This window comes from Camellia sinensis, chromosome 9, assembly GCF_055761805.1.
Source record: "Camellia sinensis isolate YWXY chromosome 9, ASM5576180v1, whole genome shotgun sequence".
In the NCBI taxonomy this organism is placed as follows: domain Eukaryota; kingdom Viridiplantae; phylum Streptophyta; class Magnoliopsida; order Ericales; family Theaceae; genus Camellia; species Camellia sinensis.
Window position 1 is genome coordinate 92,796,947 of NC_138969.1, and position 20,255 is coordinate 92,817,201.

General features: G+C 42.0%; 1 pseudogene; it reads right to left on the reverse strand.

Moving 5' to 3' along the window:
• Positions 1–1,015: 1,015 nt before the first annotated feature.
• Positions 1,016–18,704, reverse strand: LOC145799618 (putative glycosyltransferase At5g03795; annotated as a pseudogene).
• Between the last annotated feature and the right edge of the window lie 1,551 nt (positions 18,705–20,255).

A 20,255-nucleotide genomic window follows, 5' to 3' on the forward strand; every position in this document is an offset into this window, starting at 1 on the left:
CTTATTGAATTAATTATCAAGACAACACATGAATATGAACTCTACATGTGTGTGACTCCACACTCATATGCCTTGTTGGTAATCCATTTAATAGAGTTCGCATCTACTCGTCTCACATGCATTAGGGTTCAGACATTCGGACACTTATTTAGACCCTCTTGCATGATGACAAATACTTAATAATGGTATATATCTTCTAATCCCCATTTCTTTCTCCCTTTTATTTACTCCCTTATAATGGTAGCATAGAACGCCATGTTTACTTAGCATTTCTCATGTTCGGACTCTCTTGCATGATGGCAAATATATAATAATGATGTATGTCTTCCAATCTCTATTTTTTTCGCCCTTTTATTTACTTGCCCCTCGGCAAATATGTAATAATTGTTTTTACTTTGCATTTCTCATGCATTAGGATTTGGACACACGCACACTTATTCGGACCTTCTTGCATGATGGCAAATATTTACTAATGGTGTATATCTTCTAATTCCCATTTCATTCTCTCTTTTATTTACCCGTCTCTCTTGTATGAGGACAAATATGTAATAATGGAGTAGAGCCGAAATTCATTTTATGCTACCATTAATCACAGAAAAATATTTTTTTAAAAAAATAATACATAGCCCAAATTCATTTTAGACGTACAACGGTGTTTTGGGAAGTTGGTAAAAAGTTAATTTTTTGACCTTTTTTTAATTTATTTTGTCTTTTTATGAATAAATTATATGAGAGATAATGTGACCCAAAATAAATAAAAAGTTGAAAGCTGACTTTTTATTAGCTTTCAAAAGACTTCACAATACAAGTTCTGAAATAAATTGGTTTCTTGCTCTCTAGCATTTCTGCATCGAGTAATGTTAGGGATCATGAAATGCATCATAAAATTTTTTCATTATTTGATTAGTGTGTAGTGTTTTATTGTATGTGTAATCCAAATATGAAGAATCTTTCATGATCATTTTTATGATTTTTTTTCATGATCCTGACATTTCTCTTCTGCACCCCTTGCTTGTCACGGCACATCGACATCACGAACTCTGACATTGAGCCTCCTAAGCCAAATAGAATGCAAAAGCATATGAAAAACATCGTACCACCTCGGCGGTGAACTAACCTCAAAATGCCTCCTCCCCTCCCTCCCCCTCTTCACCATCCTCAAATACCTCCTCCCCGAAATCCCCTCCAAAATCCTCTTCAAGTCCAGAATCTCCTTTACTGCTACCACCACCATGAAAGTCTTCCAATTCAAAACATCACTAAAAGGCATCACATAGCGATCCTTAATCAAAACCGGTACACAATCTGTGTAAAGAGCCTCCACTGTCCTCGGGCTCGCTACCTGTCGCCCGAGGGACAAATGCAGAACTTGCTCTGCCTCATCATGGCAAAATATGAGGTGTTTTTGGGGAGGTATTCGGTTGGATTTGGATTGATGGGTCTTTGTGGTGTTGCCAGTGGTGGAGGAGGATGGGCCGGCGGTGGTGCCGGATGGGAGGCAGATTTCGGGAATGGAGACGTCGCGGGAAGGGTTGAATTTTTCGGAGGTGTTGGCGTTGTAGAGGGCTCTAATGGAGTTGTTGTACAGGTTTGGGACTGCAAAGGAAATTTCTAGACGCTGCAAATGCAACACACTGAAATAAATGCTCAAGAATTAATAAGGTTATCCAAAGTGTGAACAAGAATCAACTGAATTTACTCTTTTTGTGGTGCATGGTGCTGTTTTTTGGGTTTGACATGGGTAGACCCATAAAGGCTACAGCCCACTATGAACAACCCAAGCCCACCACTTAGGGCCCAATACATAATCCAATCAATGAAGCCTAGTACCGCTGAAGCCCCACATAGCAATAAGAACCAATGGCATCAAGACACATGGCAAGAGAAGGGCAAGCTACATCAGCAGACAAAGATCTGCAAAGTTATTGCTACGCCACATCGTCATTAATGAGGTCCCTTACAGCATTTATTACGATAACCCCTCTCCGTCGAGACAACACGCCCTCACCCTAAACAAGGTAAGCTACAGCATAGACTTTCGGCCAAGGTGATAGGTCGGAAGGGACAACGAAATGATTACCAAAGGATATAAGCAAACGTTGAAGACAAGAAGAAGGTTAAGCTTTCTATCTCTAATCTCGCTCTATACTCCACTCCACTTCCTAACTTGCTCGTCGGAGGGTTCGCTGGGGAACTCCCCGTTCCCCGTTGAACTCTTGTGTAGGTTTTCAGGTAGGCTTGGTCATTCGGACATAGGCTTAAGGAGCGTGGATCAGTCCGACCCATTCTACCATCACGAACTGTATCATCAGTTGGCGCCGTCTGTGGGAATCTTTCTTACTCTGTGCGCCAGTTGTGCTCATTGTCGCCAGAGGCCCTTTCCCAATAACCCTTTCCTGTCACCTGCGAAGGTGAATGGTCACGACTAGATCCATGGCTTCCCACCTCAATGTTCCCGACCACCAAGCCGACCCTCCTAATCCAAACAACCCACCACAATACTTTACTGAGCTCACCAACAGCATTAACCGCCTTGCCGAGCAGAACCAAGCTCTAATCAATGCCCTGCTCCAAAGAGACCTTCCCATGCCCTCTCCACCACCTCCAGATATTCCACCCAACCAAGAACGAGTCCCGAGCCATACTATCCAGCAGTCTTATCCACCTAACTTGGAAGGCTTGCAACCTCCTCCCCCAAATATAAATCCACCACCCCGACTCCCACATCCATCGGTCCTGGCACCAATCCCATAAGGAGAGGCCAGTAGCGTCCAGCCCCCGCTGCCCTCCGGTAGTGACAACATTCCTCTCTGGGACGCAGAACTCCGAGCTATGAAGCTCCAACTCTAAGAGGTCATGCAGAACATCCAGCATAAACCATCTGCCACAGCCAACTCGCCATTCGTTGCCTCCATCCAGGACAAACCTCTACCCCCCAAGTTCAAGATGCCCACCATCGACTCTTTTAACGGTACGACGAACCCAGTCGACCACTTAGAGATCTACAGGACCCTCATGATCCTCCATGCTTTCCCTGATGAAATCATGTGTCGGGCTTTCCCCGTGACACTCAAGGGGTCAGCTCGACTTTGGTTTAGTCAACTGCCAGCAGACTTTGTCTCCACTTTCCAACACCTCAGTGACTGTTTCCTCAGCCATTTCATTGGAGCCCAGCGCCAACGGTGTCCGGCAACCCAACTCTTCAACATCCGTCAGACCGAAGGGGAGTTGCTACGCAGTTTCATTACCCGTTTCAACACCGAAACCCTGCAAGTAGCGGAAAACGATGACAAGGTTATCTTTACGGCTTTCATGGCCGGTCTGCAGTCGTCTGACTTCCTTTTCTCCCTCTCTAAAAACCCCCCAACCTCCATGGCAGCCCTACTCTCCAAAGCCCAAAAATACATGAATGCTGAAGATTCCCTAGTCGTCCGGCAAGATCCTATAACCAAAAACCCGACCCCCAGAGAAAAGAGAAAAGATTCAGAAACTAGAAATACCCAGTACAATAACCAAACATCTTAGTACACTGATCGACCCCCCAGAACCGACCGGTCGGCCCCAGCCCGACTGCCTAGCCGGTTCGAGTGGTACACCCCCTTAAACTCCCCCATGGAACAAGTCCTCCATCAGATCTAGCGGGACTACCCCTTAAAATGGCCCCAACCATCACGGACTCCTTCCAATCGGAAAGACCAGTCCAAATATTGTCGTTTTCACCAGGACCACGGCCATAATACCGATGAGTGTGTTAACCTCAAAGATCAGGTCGAGGGCCTGATTCGTCAAGGACGCCTCAGTCGATTCACGGATACTCTCCCTCAGCAAAGGCAACGGACTGAACCCATCAGAAACAACCGCCAGCGCACCCCTCCCCGACAGCCGGCACAGCCTAACCAAGGTCATGATCGCCCTCCACAGCAACCTCGGGCACAAGGTAACCCCGCCCCACCTGTTGGAGAAATCAGAGTTATCTCCGGCGGGCTTGCTTGTGGAGGACCATCCCGGTCGGCTCAGCGGACAGAACTCAGAAAAATAAGGCAGGGCTCAGACAAAGAAGTTGCCACTATGGACCGACCCTCCAAACACCCCAGGCAGTGGACCGGGCCTATCACCTTCACGGACGATGACTGCACATGCATCCGTTATCCTCATGATGACCCTCTCGTCATTACCGCCCTCCTCTCCAATTACAAGGTCAGACGGGTTCTCGTCGACAACGGCAGTTCTTCAGACATCATCTTCCTCAATTGCTTCCGCCAGCTCAAGATTGGGGAAGAAAGTCTGTCTCCCCTCCAAACCCCTTTGGTCGGTTTCACTTGCGACCAGGTTACCTCCATCGGCTCCATCGATCTTTCTATCACAATTGGCGAGTACCCGCGGCAGACCACAAAGTTGCTCACCTTCCTCGTTGTTGATTGCCCCTCTGCCTACAACATCATCCTTGGCCGCACTGCCCTAAATGCTTTCCAAGCTATCACATCCACTTACCACCTTGCCATCAAGTTCCCCACCGATCTTGGGGTCAGAACAGTAAGGGGAGAGCAGACCGTGGCCAGAGAATGTTATGTCGCCTCACTTAAAGAAGTCAAGCTGAAGGACGCTATGATCATTGAAGGACTCGATGTCAGAGATGAGGACGAGCTGGTCAGAGGGGAACCAGTGGAGGAGCTCGTCGAGGTCCTCGTCGACCCCACCAACCTGGCCAAAACCGCCAAGATCGGCAGCTAACTATCCCCCCAAGCCAAGGCCGACCTCATTGCCCTCCTGGTTGAACACAACGACGTGTTTGCCTGGACTCACTCCGATATGTCGGGTATCTATCCCTCCTTCATCAGCCACCGTCTCAGTGTTGAGCCCTATTTTCGACCTATCCGCCAGAAGCAGCGCATTTTTCACCTGGAATGCAATAACCTTATTGCTTCTGAAGTAGACAAACTCTTTGAGGCACAGTTTATCACTAATGTGGACTACCCCAAATGGCTGTTGAATGTGGTTCTGGTTTGTAAAAACAATGGTAAATGGCGACTCTGTGTCGACTACTCCGACCTCAACCGAGCTTGCCCTAAGGACAGCTACCCTCTCCCTTACATAGATCTGCTGGTCGACGCCATGACCGGTCATCAAATGCTTAGTTTCATGGACGCCTTCTCTGGATACAACCAAATCTTGATGCACGTATCTGACCAGGAGCACACCTCCTTCATTACCGACCGAGGCACCTACCATTACCGTGTGATGCCATTTGGATTGAAGAATGCCGGGGCCACTTACCAACGGTTGGTCAATGCCGTCTTCCATTATCAAATAGACCAGAACATGGAAGTATACGTCGATGACATGTTGGTCAACAACAAGCTCTCCACCGATCATCTGGCCGACCTGCGAGAAACCTTCGCCACCCTACGAAAGTACCAGATGAAGCTCAATCTGGAAAAATGTGCCTTCGGCGTAGGATCTGGGAAGTTTTTGGGATCATGGTCAGTCAGCGGGGCATCGAGGCTAACCCCGAAAAGATTAAGGTCTTAATCGAAATGCAGTCACCCAGAACGGTCAAGGAGGTTCAGAGGCTTACTGGCCGAGTGGCCGCCCTCAACCGCTTTATTTCCCGAGCAACGAATAAGTGCCTCCCCTTCTTCAAAATCATTCGGCAAACTTTTAAATGGATGACAGAATCTGAAGAGGCCTTTCAACAGTTGAAACAGTGCATGGCTAATTTTCCAGTTGAAGAGGCCTTTCAACAGTTGAAGAGGCCTTTCAACAGTTGAAATAGTGCATGGCTAATAATCCTGAAACAAAAGAAAGTCAATCATACAATTTCATTTCATTTTCCAAAATCCTTCAGCTATAACTAATAAAAGAAAAAGGGAAAAGAGAAAAAAATTACTAATTTTCAAAATTTACCAAAATACCCCTACACAATCACCGCCATCCCACCCTACAACAAATCCACAGGACTCACCAAGATTAAGAAATTAATCACAGGAAAATATTTAAAAAAAATAATATATAGCCCAAATTCATTTTAGATATAAAGAAGAAGAGGGGGCAGTGGATGGGGAGGGGCTGCCGAGCATGTCGGTGGTGGTACCGGATGGGAGGTGGATTTTGGGGATGGAGACGTCGCAGGAAGGGTTGAATTTTTCGGAGGTGTTGGCGTTGCAGAGGGCTCTAATGGAGTTGTTGTACAGGTTTGGGACTGCAAAGGAGATTTCTGGACCCTGCAAATGCAACACACTGAAATAAATGCTCAAGAATTAAAAAGGTTATCCAAAGTGTGAACAAGAATCAACCGAATTTACTCTTTTTGTGGTGCATGGTGCTGTTTTTTGGGTTGTTTGTTTGATGAAAACAAATGTTTCACAAAACCACCATGCCAGGGTTTCTTCAGAGAAATTATTTTGTTACACTTTTTTCTTCTTCTTCTTCTTCTTTTTTTTTTCCTCAACAAAAGTCAGTTATTAATTGTTAGATTAACACTAATGAGAATTAACGTCTCTATCCTTGCAAAGTACCAAGTATTTACTTCGTAATTCAATTATTTTGTTACGCTTGATGATGTGTATACACACTCTTTGATTGGTTAAGATAGTATAAGAAAAAAAAATCTATTAACTTGAAATTTATATATACATTTTTGTCGTGAATTATTTTTTGTGGCGGAGATCAAATCGGTGAACTATGGGATTTGTGAAATGAATTTGAGAGAAATTATTCAATGTTTCCGAAATACCATGTATCTGTACTCCTTAACCAATCATTATTCAATATGTCTCTCTTATTTTCCAATCACCCAACACAATACCCCATATACCCACATTCTCCACTAATTATAATGCTATAGAATATCACATGTCTATATTCCGGGATTATTGAATAATTACCCTAAATTTGAACTATTGATTTTTATTTTTAAATAAATTTTAAGTAACAAATTCTGAATTTATAACCCCTTTGTAAGTGAAAAGCTATAAAATGAGAACACAAGAAATGTACTCAAAATGTTAAAATGTACGGTAAAACCTATATTTTTTGTTGATATTTTTTTAGTAAATTTTTTAGATACAATGCATTGCTAATAGGATAATAAATCTCATTAAAGTGTAATGGATCTTTCTTTTTTTTTTTTTTTTTTGGTTATCGGCTAAAAAGAGAGATTTTGTTGACGAAAAAATAATTATAAAGTAATGAAATACATCAATAAAGGGGGAAGAAAGTGCAAAAGCATCACAATAAAGCAACCCCATCCCAACTAGGTTGACACCGAGAAGCATGCCCTATTATTTGCAAGCACTAATTCTCACAAGTTGATGAGCTACCAACAAGACCGCAACAACAGAAACAAAACTGATAGCAACACCAGCCCAAAAGGACCAATGCACTACTAAACTACATTACACAGCTGATCTGTTTCAAATTGGTTACTAAATCATGCATTGAGTAATCAATCCCTTCCATGTGTAGCTTTGCCCATATGCACTGAGTAATCGGATCTCATTTAAAGTGAAGGAATGTATTTTATTCACATATTTTATTAGTTGAGTCAAGTGGGAATAAAATCATACTCTCCTTAGCGTAGCAAACAAATTCAATCAATCAAGTTAAAAATTTGACTCTCTCTATCTATTTATGAAATGTTTAATCTGATATATTCTCATGATATCTACAATTAATCTCATATTAAATTCGGCCAAACCAACCGTACTAATTAAAGACAAGTCTACAAAACTATTTTATACTCTCTGCACATATAATGTTACGTGTGTAAGAAAATCAATACATAACCCAAATTCGTTTTGGCCTCATATTTTTATAATTTTTTGTGCGAAATTAGCATAACTAGTTGATTTTGGTTGCAAGAGAAGATTAAATAGAAGCAAATTAAGAAGTGATGACTTACCCAATCATGGCAACCAAGCATGAAATGATCAGCACCAGGGCTTCGATTCCAGTAAGGATATTTGTTGGCAATGACATCAACATAGTCCTTGGCTGTGTTCTTTATGGGACCCAATCATGAGAATCAACAACATAAACAACTTGAGTTATCATTGTCACACTGAATGGAAGGAAATAAAGATGGGCTCTCTCTGGATCTCTGGTCCTAAACTTGCTAATCTCCATGCTTTGAATGAACAGTCCCTCTATGGCATATGTGTGCTTGCAGGGACCACAGTGGAACACTGGTGGGTCTCCTTCTTCATATACAAATACCTTTAGTTGCTTTTCCATCTCCAAGTAGCTCCTGCAGTTTGGATTAAAAATTATTTTAGAGATTTTATTATCAATATTGAAAAATAAATACAACATGAACATTTGTTTGATAACGTTGTCGGTTTCATGTTTTATGTTACATAAGATAGGAACAAATGTTTTGAAAACAAAGAAACGTGTTTTGTGAAATTTGAGTGATAATTGAAACATGAGGTACTAGTACTAATAAAGTGATATTTAAGTGAAAGTTGGAGAGTAAAAAACGTAATTTTTCATACAAAATTTTTCTTCTAATAAACTTAAAATGTGGTCACATGAGCATTTTTTGTCTAAATTTTTAACAGAAGTGAAAGGAGAACGACATTGAAACATTAGTTAAAGTGGTCGCAATTAAAGATATTGGATAATAGTTAAATTTGGATAAAATTTTGATGGTGATAAGTGTAATTTATTTGAATTTTTAATATATTTATGATAGAATTATAATGTCATAATTCAATTATTGTTGAAACTATAGTGACCTTGATCCAATTTATATTTTTTTTCTGCAATTTACTCTAATGTTGTGTTTGGTTGGGGGATTTTGGGAGGGATTTGGAAAAGGAAAGGTAAAAGGTGTGTGAAACTAGGTAAAATGTAGGTATATTTTTTACACATTTTACCTACATTTTCCATTTCTTTTTCCAAATCCCTCGTCAAATCTCCAAACCAAACACAACATAAAAGTACAAGTTTAAGATTCATCTTATCCCTTTCATGAATGAAAAAAACAAGGAAGGGAAAATTATAATGTTGATTCTCTTATTTGAGCGAAATTTCACTAATTTTAATTTAAATAATTTCAACCATACATTTGTAATTTTGTTATAATCTGGTTCATTCAACACTTATAGTTAAAATTTTGAACGAAAAAAAGATCATGTGCAAAAATTAGAGGGACCAAAGTATAATTCAAAAGAAATTTTAAGGACTATTGAAGTTACTCCGATAGTTTTACTTTGATTTTTTTAATTTCACACGTGACTTTTTTTATATAAAATATATTTTTTTTTTGATCGGCAAATAAATCTTTATTGATGAAAACATACCAGATATGATAAGATACATCTACAAAGAAGAGTTTAGAGCTAACATGAAGCTCCAAGCGCTAGTTGGTGAGGAACCAACAAAAAGGAAAGCAAAAAGCGCTGCCACAACAACAGACAGAGAAGAGAAAAGAAAAAAAAAAGAAAGCTAGGAGCAGCTGAGGCAACTCCAACAACAAACAGCACACAGACATTCATCTCTTACAACCATCTAACACATTGACATTTATCCCAATCAGTCATCAAACAAGCATAATAGCACACAGCCCATTCAAGCATCCAGCATGAAGTCCTAACACGGTAGCAACCAATCCGAACACAGCAGCACCAGACCAGCACGGCAGACCAGATCATTTGTAGACCAGTAGAAGAGCTACCTAGTAGCAGACCACCAAAAACCAGTTGTAGTCTCACTATAGCAGTTGCAACCAACTATAACTGTCTCACTATAGTAACAGACCAACAAAAAACACCCATCAGTTGCATCCTCCCAAAAAACACCCCACAGAAACCATAATCTCCCTTCAAATGCATATGAATATCTGCAATTCTAATCAGAATATCAACTGATTTCTATTTACTTCACAGCAAACAATCAGCAAACAGAGCTCTGAAGCAGAGGACCATTGATGATGAATACACCCAGACAGATCAGCAGACAGATCAGCTTTAATCAAAATCACCCAGACAGATCAGTAGAGCAGACTAGCAGATCAGAACAGAATCAAAAAGGCTAACAGATCAGCAGAGAAGAGTAGGAGGATCAAAAAGTAAAGACCAACTGTGGAATCAGGAACAAAGGTTGATTTGATTCCATTTGAAAGCTAAATCATCAATTGAGAATGAGAAGTTCTTAATAGATGCTTTCAACCAAAAAGTTGCTCTGATTTTGATTAATTCACACAGGCCAAAGAAATTGGGTTGAGTCTCAGAGAAGACACATTCGTTCCTGTGCTACCAAAAAGACCAAAGAACAATAAGGGGGATAGCTTTCCAAATTAGCCTATCAAAGCTCTTCAATCTACCACCCAACCACCAATTGAGAAGGCCTTCCACAGAGTTATTAATGCACCAGTAAAATCCCCAATCATGAATAAAAGAAGACCAGATCAACCAAGAAAAGGGGCAAAGAAGCAAAACATGAACAGCATATTCAGGTTCAACTCTGCATAAGGGCCAAAGAATGGAATCACTGCTATTCAGAGTGCCAAGTTTGTGCAAAAATTCTGCAGATTTGATTTTGTTTTTCCATGCCAGCCAACAGAAAAATGAAACCTTGGGGGGAGTAGTTCTATTGCAAATGGATTTACAGATTCTGAGATTGGGGCCGAAATTAGAGCTACTAAGAGAGTAGAGAGAGGACAAAGAGAACTCACTACGATTTGTAGATGCGCAAGCCCAAGACAAACAGTCTACTCTATCAAGACTCAAAGAAGGAGCAGAGGAAAGGACACCAAGCAATCTAGCTTCTTCAGCCAATTCCCATACAGATAACACTCTTCTATGGGGTAAATTCCAATCATTTGAACTGGTTTTCCTTGCAAAGAATTGGTGGAGAGAACCTTCTTTATCAGTTGAAAGATTAAAGAGATGTGGAAAATCAATCTTAAGACAAAAGTTACCACACCACCGATCATGCCAAAATTTGATTCTATTTCCATTTCCCACTTTAATAAGGCAGTTGCCCAAGTAGAAATTGTAAATAATACTGCTATGAGTCCCAATGGACATGATGTCCTTCCACAGTGTGGAATGTTTATAAGAGGGCTTCATTGGTGGAAACCAACACAGCTCATCAACCTTATATTTACTACAAATAGCTCTCCTCCAAAGAGCATTGATTTGAGTTCCAAATTTCCACCACTATTTGAGTAACAAGCAAGCATTGACATCTCTGATCCTTCTGATACCCAGCCCCCCTTGATCTATGCTCCTTGTAACCTCCACCCATTTCACAAGGTGAACTTTCCTTTTAATGGCATTACCACCCCATAAAAAATTAGCCTCAATCTTTTCAATTTCTCTAGCCACACCTTCAGGCATCTTAAATAAAGAAAGAAAATACACTGGTAGACTAGATAAAGTAGACTTGATCAAAATTAGTCTTCCTACAAATGACAACAGTTTCTAGATCTAAATTTGTCAAGCACAAGCTTTCAAGTAGATTTCCTACTAGGATTAGCACCAAGGGGCAGCCCCAAAAATTTAGAAGCCTGGCAAAAGAGAGCAGTAAAGCATCAGCCACACCAATTCCACACACCACACTTTTGTGGTAATTAATTATGAGACCAAAGAGAGCTTCAAAGCATCTGAGAATTCTTTTGACAAGGACCATCTGATCCTAATCTACTTCAGAAAAAAGAATTGAGTCATTGGCAAATTGCAGATGAGATAAGAGAACATCATTAGCCCTAACTAACACACCTTTGAGAATGCCAAGATTAATTGCTTTGCCCAAAAGTATGTTGAGCCCTTCAGATACTATATTGAACAGGAAAGGTGATAGCGGATCACCCTGCCTAAGACCTCGTTGGGGTGAGAATTCCTTTGTTGGTGATCCATTCACAAGAATCGAAATTCTAGCTGTAGAGACACACGTTTTCATCCAAGAAGTCCATTGGGATCCAAAACCAAAACTAGACAACAAAGAGAATAGGAATTCCCAGTTTACAGAATCAAAGGCTTTCTCAAAATCCAACTTTAAAATCAGACCTTGTTTCTTGGCTTTCTTCCATCCATCCACCACTTCATTGGCAATGAATATCCCATTAATGATATTTCTCCCACCTATAAAAGTCGTCTGAGTTTCACCAATAATTGTGGGTAACACTGGCTTCAATCTATGTGTTAGAACTTTTGCCAAAATTTTGTATAGAAAACTCACAAGACTAATGGGTCGATAATCAGACAGATTAATGGGATTTTCCAACTTAAGGATGAGAGTAATAAATGTACTATTAATGCCATAAGTGAGCCTGCTGTTCTTATCGAATTCTTTAAAAAATTGCATAATCTCATGCTTCATAACCTTCCAAAATTTCTGATAGCACAACAGGTTGAACCCATCTGAGCCTGGGGCTTTGTTGCTATTGCAATCTTTAATTGCTGCTAAGACCTCAGCTTCAGTGAACTCTGGAACAAGGTAATGAGAAACATAATCTGCCTCTATAGTCTTGAACACCCCTCCCAAGACAGGTCTTTTAAGCCAATCTTCAGCAAAATGAGTCTTAAAGTGTTGAAAAACCTCATACTTGACCCTGCTAGGCTCCTTATGAGACACTCCATTGACAGTAATAGAGGTGAGCAGGTTTCTACTCGGTCTGAGATTAGGAAAAACATGAAAGAACCTAGTATTTCTATCCCCATTCAGAGTCCAGTTCAGTCGGGACTTTTGATGCCATAACGACTCCACCATTCTGTAAAGCTTCCACACTTCTTGTCTGATAATTCTTTTTCTTATCTTTTTTGAATCTAGCAGTGCTCTATCCTCTACCATAATGTCAAATGTATGCAACTCCTCCTCTGAAGCCTTAAGTTTGGATGTGATATTACCAAACACCTGAATATTCCATTTTTTTAATTCCATCTTTAGGTGCTTAAATTTTTGAATAAGCCTGAATCTGGCCCATCTAGAGAAAGAACTGTTGTTCCAGCAATTGACAAAAAGTTTTGAGAAGCTTGGGTGTAAGGTCCAAGCGTTTAAAAATCTGAAAGGTCGAGGCCCCCAATCTCTTTTATCTTCCATCATCAATAAAGGGCAGTGATCCGAGATTAATCTAGGCAGGCCCCAAAGTTTCATTCGAAAGTTAACCAACCACTCAGGACTGAGCAAGACTCTATCAATTCGGTTCCACTTCTCAAAGTTCTGGGCATTACACCAAGTGAATTTCCTTCCATACAGAGGTAGATCATTGAGCTCACATTTCCCAATAAAATCATTCAATTGTTTCATCTCCCTGTCCCTTCTGGAACAACCTACCCTCTCCCCAATATGCCTAATCTCATTGAAGTCACCTCCCAAGCACCAAGGATCAGGGAAAAAAACCTTGAGCTTTAGTATATCATCCCAAAAATTGTCATTCACACTGACATCATTGGGTGCATATATATTCAACAAAACACAATCAAAGGAGTTGTATAGAGAACTAGAAAGTAATATGTACCTCCTATTACAACAGCAGCCAGATAGTTGAAAAATAGCAAGATCCCAAATGCATAGAAGCCCACCAGCAGATCCATCAGGATCTACAAACATATATTCCATGTTTCTGCTTCCCCAAAGCCCCCTAACAACATTTTCTGAAACCACTACTTTCTTGGTCTCTTGAAAGAAAACAATATCAATAAGTTTATCCTTTAGAAGGCTTTTGATTCTACTCTTCTTCTCAGGTTTCCCCAAACCCCTAATATTCCAGGAAAGTAGCTTCATCAAGAAACAAAAGAAACACACTCAAGGCACCCATCTACAACATATTTCTGCTGAGCCTTCCCTTCCTTGATAATTCTATCCTTGTCCTTAAGCTCTAGATCAATGATCTTGCTTAGAGCAACATCTTCCATCCCATTAAAGTTGATACCTAGGGATTTTCCCAAATGCATTGTGTCTTTAGCTTCTTAAAGGAGACAGTTGTTGAAAGATGACGAATTTTCAGATAGATTTGAATGGGCAAGAGCAGAAGCAGCTGGTCTGAAAATGACAGACTTTGAGGAATGCTTATGAACTACAGCAACCCTGTAGCCATGAATTCTAGCAAAGCTAGAGAATCTCTCAAGCTGAGACTTCTTTTTCCCCATTTTCTTCATAAGTTACTGGAGTTTTGGGTTGGGAGCCAGAGGCTTGAATTGGCCAGAACGATAAGGGGTCAAAATACTCTTCCCAGCAGAGAGATTAGGGCCAGCAGATTGCATATGAGGAATTGATGAGGCCAAAGTAACAAGATTGCCATGATTGTTACTAACCAACTCCTTGGGCCTATTAGAAGGGCCACAATCTACGAACTTATTTGAAGAATGGACCAGATTCACTTCTAAGTTAATGCCAGGCCCAATGTCTTTTCTGAACTCCTTGGCCAAATTCATTTCCAAGTAAATGCCAGGTCCAAGCCCATCACCAGCTTCATTGAAATTTTTGATAAACCCAGAGGTATAGACTTGAGGGATACACCTAAGGTTGTCATCATTACTTTTTGAATTTCGATCTGACCTTTCCAACAGAGGCTCCTCAACGCATGCTTCCTTTTCTCTGTTGAAGCCTCCTACGACTGATGTCTCCTCAACAACAGTATCCACTGCCTCACCTATGTGACTGATAGAAAGCCCCTGCCGTTGTGCTACCACCTCATCGCCGTCGTTTTTGATTCTGACGTCTGCCCCTGAAATGTTTCTACTCTCCTCACTGTAGTAGGTTCCGATGGAGCTGAACTCCTCCAAGCCGTTGTGTTTCAAGCTATCAGAGTATATTAGATGATCTTCATAGACTAGAATGGGATGTGAACTGCCATTACACTTCAAAATGATAGTTCTGTTAATAAGTTCCATACACGCAATGGTCACTCTAATTCTAGCATGAGAGAATGACTTTGGTTGACAGAGATCACCCTCTAAACTGAGAACAGAACTCCATGTGCGCCCAATGTTATTTAGAGTATTTCTATTCTAGAGATTCAGTGGTATACCATAACACCTCAACCATACACGTCTCTCATGTTGTAAATGAAAGCCAGGCTTCCATTCCACTACGAAAAGACTCCAATCCTTGAACCAATCTTGGAGCTGGCCGATGTTTGAATGCAGTTCCGCTTGAGATTTAAAAGACAATATTATGTCGCGACCTCTCCCTTTTCTGACCTCTATCTATTCCAACCCTTTCTCCTTCAGAACTTTTGAAATAATGTGAGTGAGATATTCTGTATTGAATCTGATGATTGCACTTTCATATAGCCAACCATTGCCCTTTTCAAAGGCTTGTATCTCTATACTTTCTTCCCCAGCCGCAGAAGGAGTGTCCCCTTTTAGTACTTTTGCAAAAGATCTATGACCAACAAATGCAGCCTTTCCACTAATGTTGTTTGTATGAGGGGCCCTTCTGGAAGGCTAGGGCTTCCCCCTGCTCTGTTCATCTCTTCTATTTATATCATAAGCAGTAACTTTGACCTCCAGCACCTTATCATCCACCAAAAGGCCATTCCCTTTTTGAATGGCTATAGTTGCTGCTACTTGACAGTCATATCTCACAAACTCGAAACGAGAGTTTGTCGCTTTCCTTCTTTTGTAGGGGACAAATGCTTCCTTCACAATCCCAAAATTTGTAAAGAGTTTGAACAGAGCTTTTGCATCCATTGTTGAGGGTATGTTGTCCACGAAAACAGTAAAAACTCCATGCCTTGCTTCATTGCCTTGTGCTCCACCTCCTCTCCGTTGTCTCACCACCGGAATCCAACCTCCACTCGTATCTCTCTTTTTAGAGTTCAGAAACATGTTGAAGTTGCGAAATCTCCAAATCAGGAATTATATTTATTTATGGCGTAGTTGTCGACATGATATTGCAAAATCGTAATGTTTTTTCAAAAAAATATTTTTCTACAAAAAATAAATAACTTCGCACAAAGTTTAAGAGGACATTCTTAAAATTCTCTATCACATTCATTATCAAATATAACAAAAACAAAATAAAACAATACTTGTGAGATATTTTATATAAAATATTAACAGCATATAATAAAGAGACCACATTATAACGAAACTTTAAATACATGATTCAAATTGAAATTACAAAAACTCAAGTAACACTTCGATTCAATTAAACTATAAGGAGTACTAGCATAAGTTACCCAAAAAAAAAAAAAAGAAAAGAAAAGAAAAGAAAAAAGAATTGAAAAATCCCACTATGATTTACAAGCAATGTTAAAAATGGGTAACCTGTGAAAGGCAGTGGCATTCCAATAAATAGGACCAGTAGGGGTATACTCAGGGTCTTGAGTAGTGTGATGATCTTCACCAGCTGTTATGGCTTCTCTTATTGCAGCTCGAGCATATCCTAGACTTGCTTCAAGCCTCTCTAAGTAACTGCACTTCTTCTCTATTCTTGCACTCATTGGTGTAGGAACAAAAATTTGGGGTCCATTCATGCTATTATTCCATATCCCTTCCTTCTTCCCTACCTGTTTTTTATTATGAAACGAATAATTCCACAATAACACATAGAATTTTTCTTGGAAATATGCAAAATCAAGAGGGAAAATTATACTCATTTCTCCTAAATTTTAAAAAATATATAATCAATATCACACTTTTGATATAATTATATTGACATTTTTTTAATAAGGCTAAAATAATCTAAATATAAATAAATATATATTTTAGTAAAAATATATGATAATATCAATTTTTTTCATTAACACGACTAAAGAATTATTGATAAAAAAATATTTATCTCTTATGTGAATTAAAAATTTAAAAAAGACTAATATAATAATGTCAAAAATATGAGATAAATTGTATTATTTTTTTTTTAAACTTAGACGAGGTGAGTGTAATTCACCCAAATAGAATTTAGTGTGTATGTCATCTGCATAGCACATTTCGTGTCATCTGCGTAATGATACGACACTAATCATGGTGATGTCATGTTAAATAATATACAAAAATTATAACATCGTAGCATTGCTTTAAAAGTTATTGTTAGAGAATAGTGTATGGACGTCAACAAAAATCAACCAGCTAAAAAGACTAATTTGCCACTCATGGTCAATAATTATCAAAGACAAAAATTTGTGTGAATTCTTTATTGTATTGATTTGATTATTTCTTTCCATTATAGATTATTTATTTATTTTTTGTAGTTGTAGCTTTTCTAATTATGTATGATGATACTGTTTGTTCCAGTGAATGGATCGGACTGGTCCAAGCTCCTCAAGCCCAGGTCCAAATAATCAAGCCCACCGGATAACCTGTAAACAAGTTCAACGGGGAACGGGGTAGTCCCCCGGGGAACGGGGTAGTCCCCCGGGGAACGGGGTAGTCCCCCAGTGAACCCTCCGACGAGCAAGTCAGGAAGAGAAGTAGAGTGTAGAGGGAGAGATTAGAGATAGAAAAGCCTAACCTTCTTCTTGTCTTCAACGTTTGCTTATATCCTTTGGTAATCATTTCACTGTCCCTTCCGACCTGACCTCCTCGTCGAAAGTCTATGCTGTAGCTTACCTTGTTCAAGGTAAGGGGGTCCTGTTCTGACGGAGAGGTGTTGTCGTAATAAATGCTGTGATGGGCTGCATTAATGGTGATGTGCAGTGGCAATAACTTTGCTGATCTTTGTCTGCTGATGTAGCTCGTCCTTCACCTGTCATGTGTCTGAATGTCATTGGCTCTTTATGCCATGTTAGATTCCAACTGTCCTGGACCTCACCAACTGGGTTATGTATTGGGCTCCAAGTGATGGGCTTGGGCTGTTCATAGTGATTCATGGCCTTTATGGGCTTATACATGTCAGTAGTCCCCCATTCCCGAGTCCATCTTTAGTCCAACGAAGGGAATACTAATGAAGAAGATGAGGGTGTTAAGGGTTGGCAGGATGGAGGTCGACTGACAGGGGTGACCGAAAGGGTGAACCGACCGAGAGGTGGTCCGATCGTGCAGGGTGACCGAGTGGAAAGGCCGACCACGAGGAGGGCCGACCATAAAGGGTGGCCGAGTGGGAGGGTCAACCACGAGGAGGGCCGACCGACAAGGGGGGCTGATCGTGGAGGTTGACCGAGTGGGAGGGTCGACCACGAGGAGGGCCGACCGCGAAGGGTGACCGAGTGGGAGGGTCGACCACGAAGGGTGACTGAGTAGGAGGGTCGACCACGAGGAGGGTCGACCGCGAAGGGTGGGGTGGAGGGGCGTGGGGCTCGAGAGGCGGCGTGTCACGTGGTGATTTGGAGTGGAAAAGACAGGGTAATGAGAGGAGACAGTGGATCGTGGTCGTACACGTGGCAACATCCCGCGGGGGGGTGGGGGAGATTAGGCGTTAGATCAGAAATGAAACGATAGGTCATTATGGGTGTTGAAAAGACAATTTTGGCGGATGATTTGAAAAGTTTTCAAACTGGCGAAAATCAATTGGGATCCTTGGAATACGGGCAAACCATGGGCTTTTGGCATTATTCGATTCACCTACTTGTTTACGAAAAATCAAAATATTCCAAGTGTGAATTCCTTTGTTGCTCACGATACACCTCTGCAACACTTTTTCAATTTCCTTGCACCTGCATCCGAAGCGATTCGCAGACATACCATAGAAATGGCCCAAGAAGGAGCTGCGAATGTCAGGGTGGATCCACTTGGTGATAATGATGCAGTGGAGTTAGCGCAGCAATATAGGATGGAGAGGATGGGGGAGTCGATGGTACGATCCCATGGTTCCACCATGATAGCAGCTCTAAAGCCAATCAGCCAGGTAGAACCAGATCACTGGCATACAAAGGCAGATAGATCAACGGTGACTGCAGCGGATTTAATGCCTGCTGAAATAGAGTTATTGTTGCTGATGTCGACGGAGAGGCCGTCCGACGCCAGGCCAGGGGAGTTTGCCCTTTATGAGGAAGCATTGAAGGGAGGACTGAGGCTGCCCCTGTCGCAAGTGGTGGTAGATGTCCTGAATCGTTTGGAGGTAGCACTGGGCCAACTAATGCCCAATGCGTGGAAGATCTTACTGGCTTATGCAAGTGCGTGGCCGAAGGCGAACGAAAGGGCGGCCATGACAGTAGACGAATTCTTCGCATGTTACAAGGCCTCAGGGCAGCAAGAGACTTGGGTCACTCTGCAGGCTGCAGCAGGGAAATGGCTGGTGGCGGGGCTGCTGTCGTCGATCAAAGGGTGGAGACCACGGTGGTTCTATGTGTCTGCCAGTGGAGGGGTTGGAGTGCGCACCATTTGGAAAGTGCCCACCAAGTCTGTGGAGCCAAAGCTAGGAGCAGCAGCAGAGGAGAGGGTGAAAAGGGTAAAGAAATGGAGGGAGAAGGAAGGGGCCAGATTGGACGAGCTCGTTCAGCCGTCGGCTTTGTTTGAGGCAGGGTTGGGTCCACAGCCGAGTGGTGGGGACCTCGACCGAACGGAGTTGGAGGCAAGAAGGAAGGCTTAAGAGGCGGAGGACCAGACCATCTTGGCCAAAGCCCAAAAATTCAAAGAGTCGCAGGCAGACCGACCGCCACAGTCGGTTGCGGGGGAGAGGATCCGACCTCGCCCCAAACCCTTGGCGGAAAAAGACTTAAGTGAATTTGTGCCACGACTGCCCCCAACAGATCCCTTGAAGGAGAGGCTTTGAAGGAGATGGAGGTGAGGGGCGTAGTGAAGAAGAAGAGGAGAGTGAGAAGGAGTGAAAAAGAGCCTTCCCTGAAGAGAAGGAGGGAAGTGAGGGTAGAAGAGACCAGTGTGGCCAAGGAGGCAGAGAGGGGGGTAGTGGAGGAGACCCCAGGAAGGGTGGTCGTCCCAAAAGTGGTGGACATCGCGTCGGAGGGGATGGAGGTCGTCCCAGTAGTAGTGGGGATCACCACAGAGGTAGCGAGGGCCGCCCCCGGAGTGCAAGTAGAAGGTAGGGCGATGGGCCCTGAGCCAAGGAGAGGAGAACAGCCCTAGGGGGGTCCTGCACCCCAAGGAGGGGGAGTCAGTCTGACTACTGCGATCTACCACACTCGTGCAGTGGCTGGGCGGTTGGAGAGAGAAGAAGGCCCAGCTAGGGCCGGGGTAGACCGCCTTGTGGGGATTGTGGAAGAGGTAGCCTTGCACTCAGCAGCCAGATTCAATGAGGTTGAGCTGCTGAGGGGGTTACGCTCCGCTCAAATAGAGGTAACCACCTTAGTAGGGGCTCTGCTGAGAAAGGCGGGGGCTGCAAAACTCAAGGCGGATAAGGCCAGGGCTCAACTTGCAAAGTTAAAGAAAGAGAGTGCAAGTTGGGAGAGTGCCCACGCTGATCTGCAAATG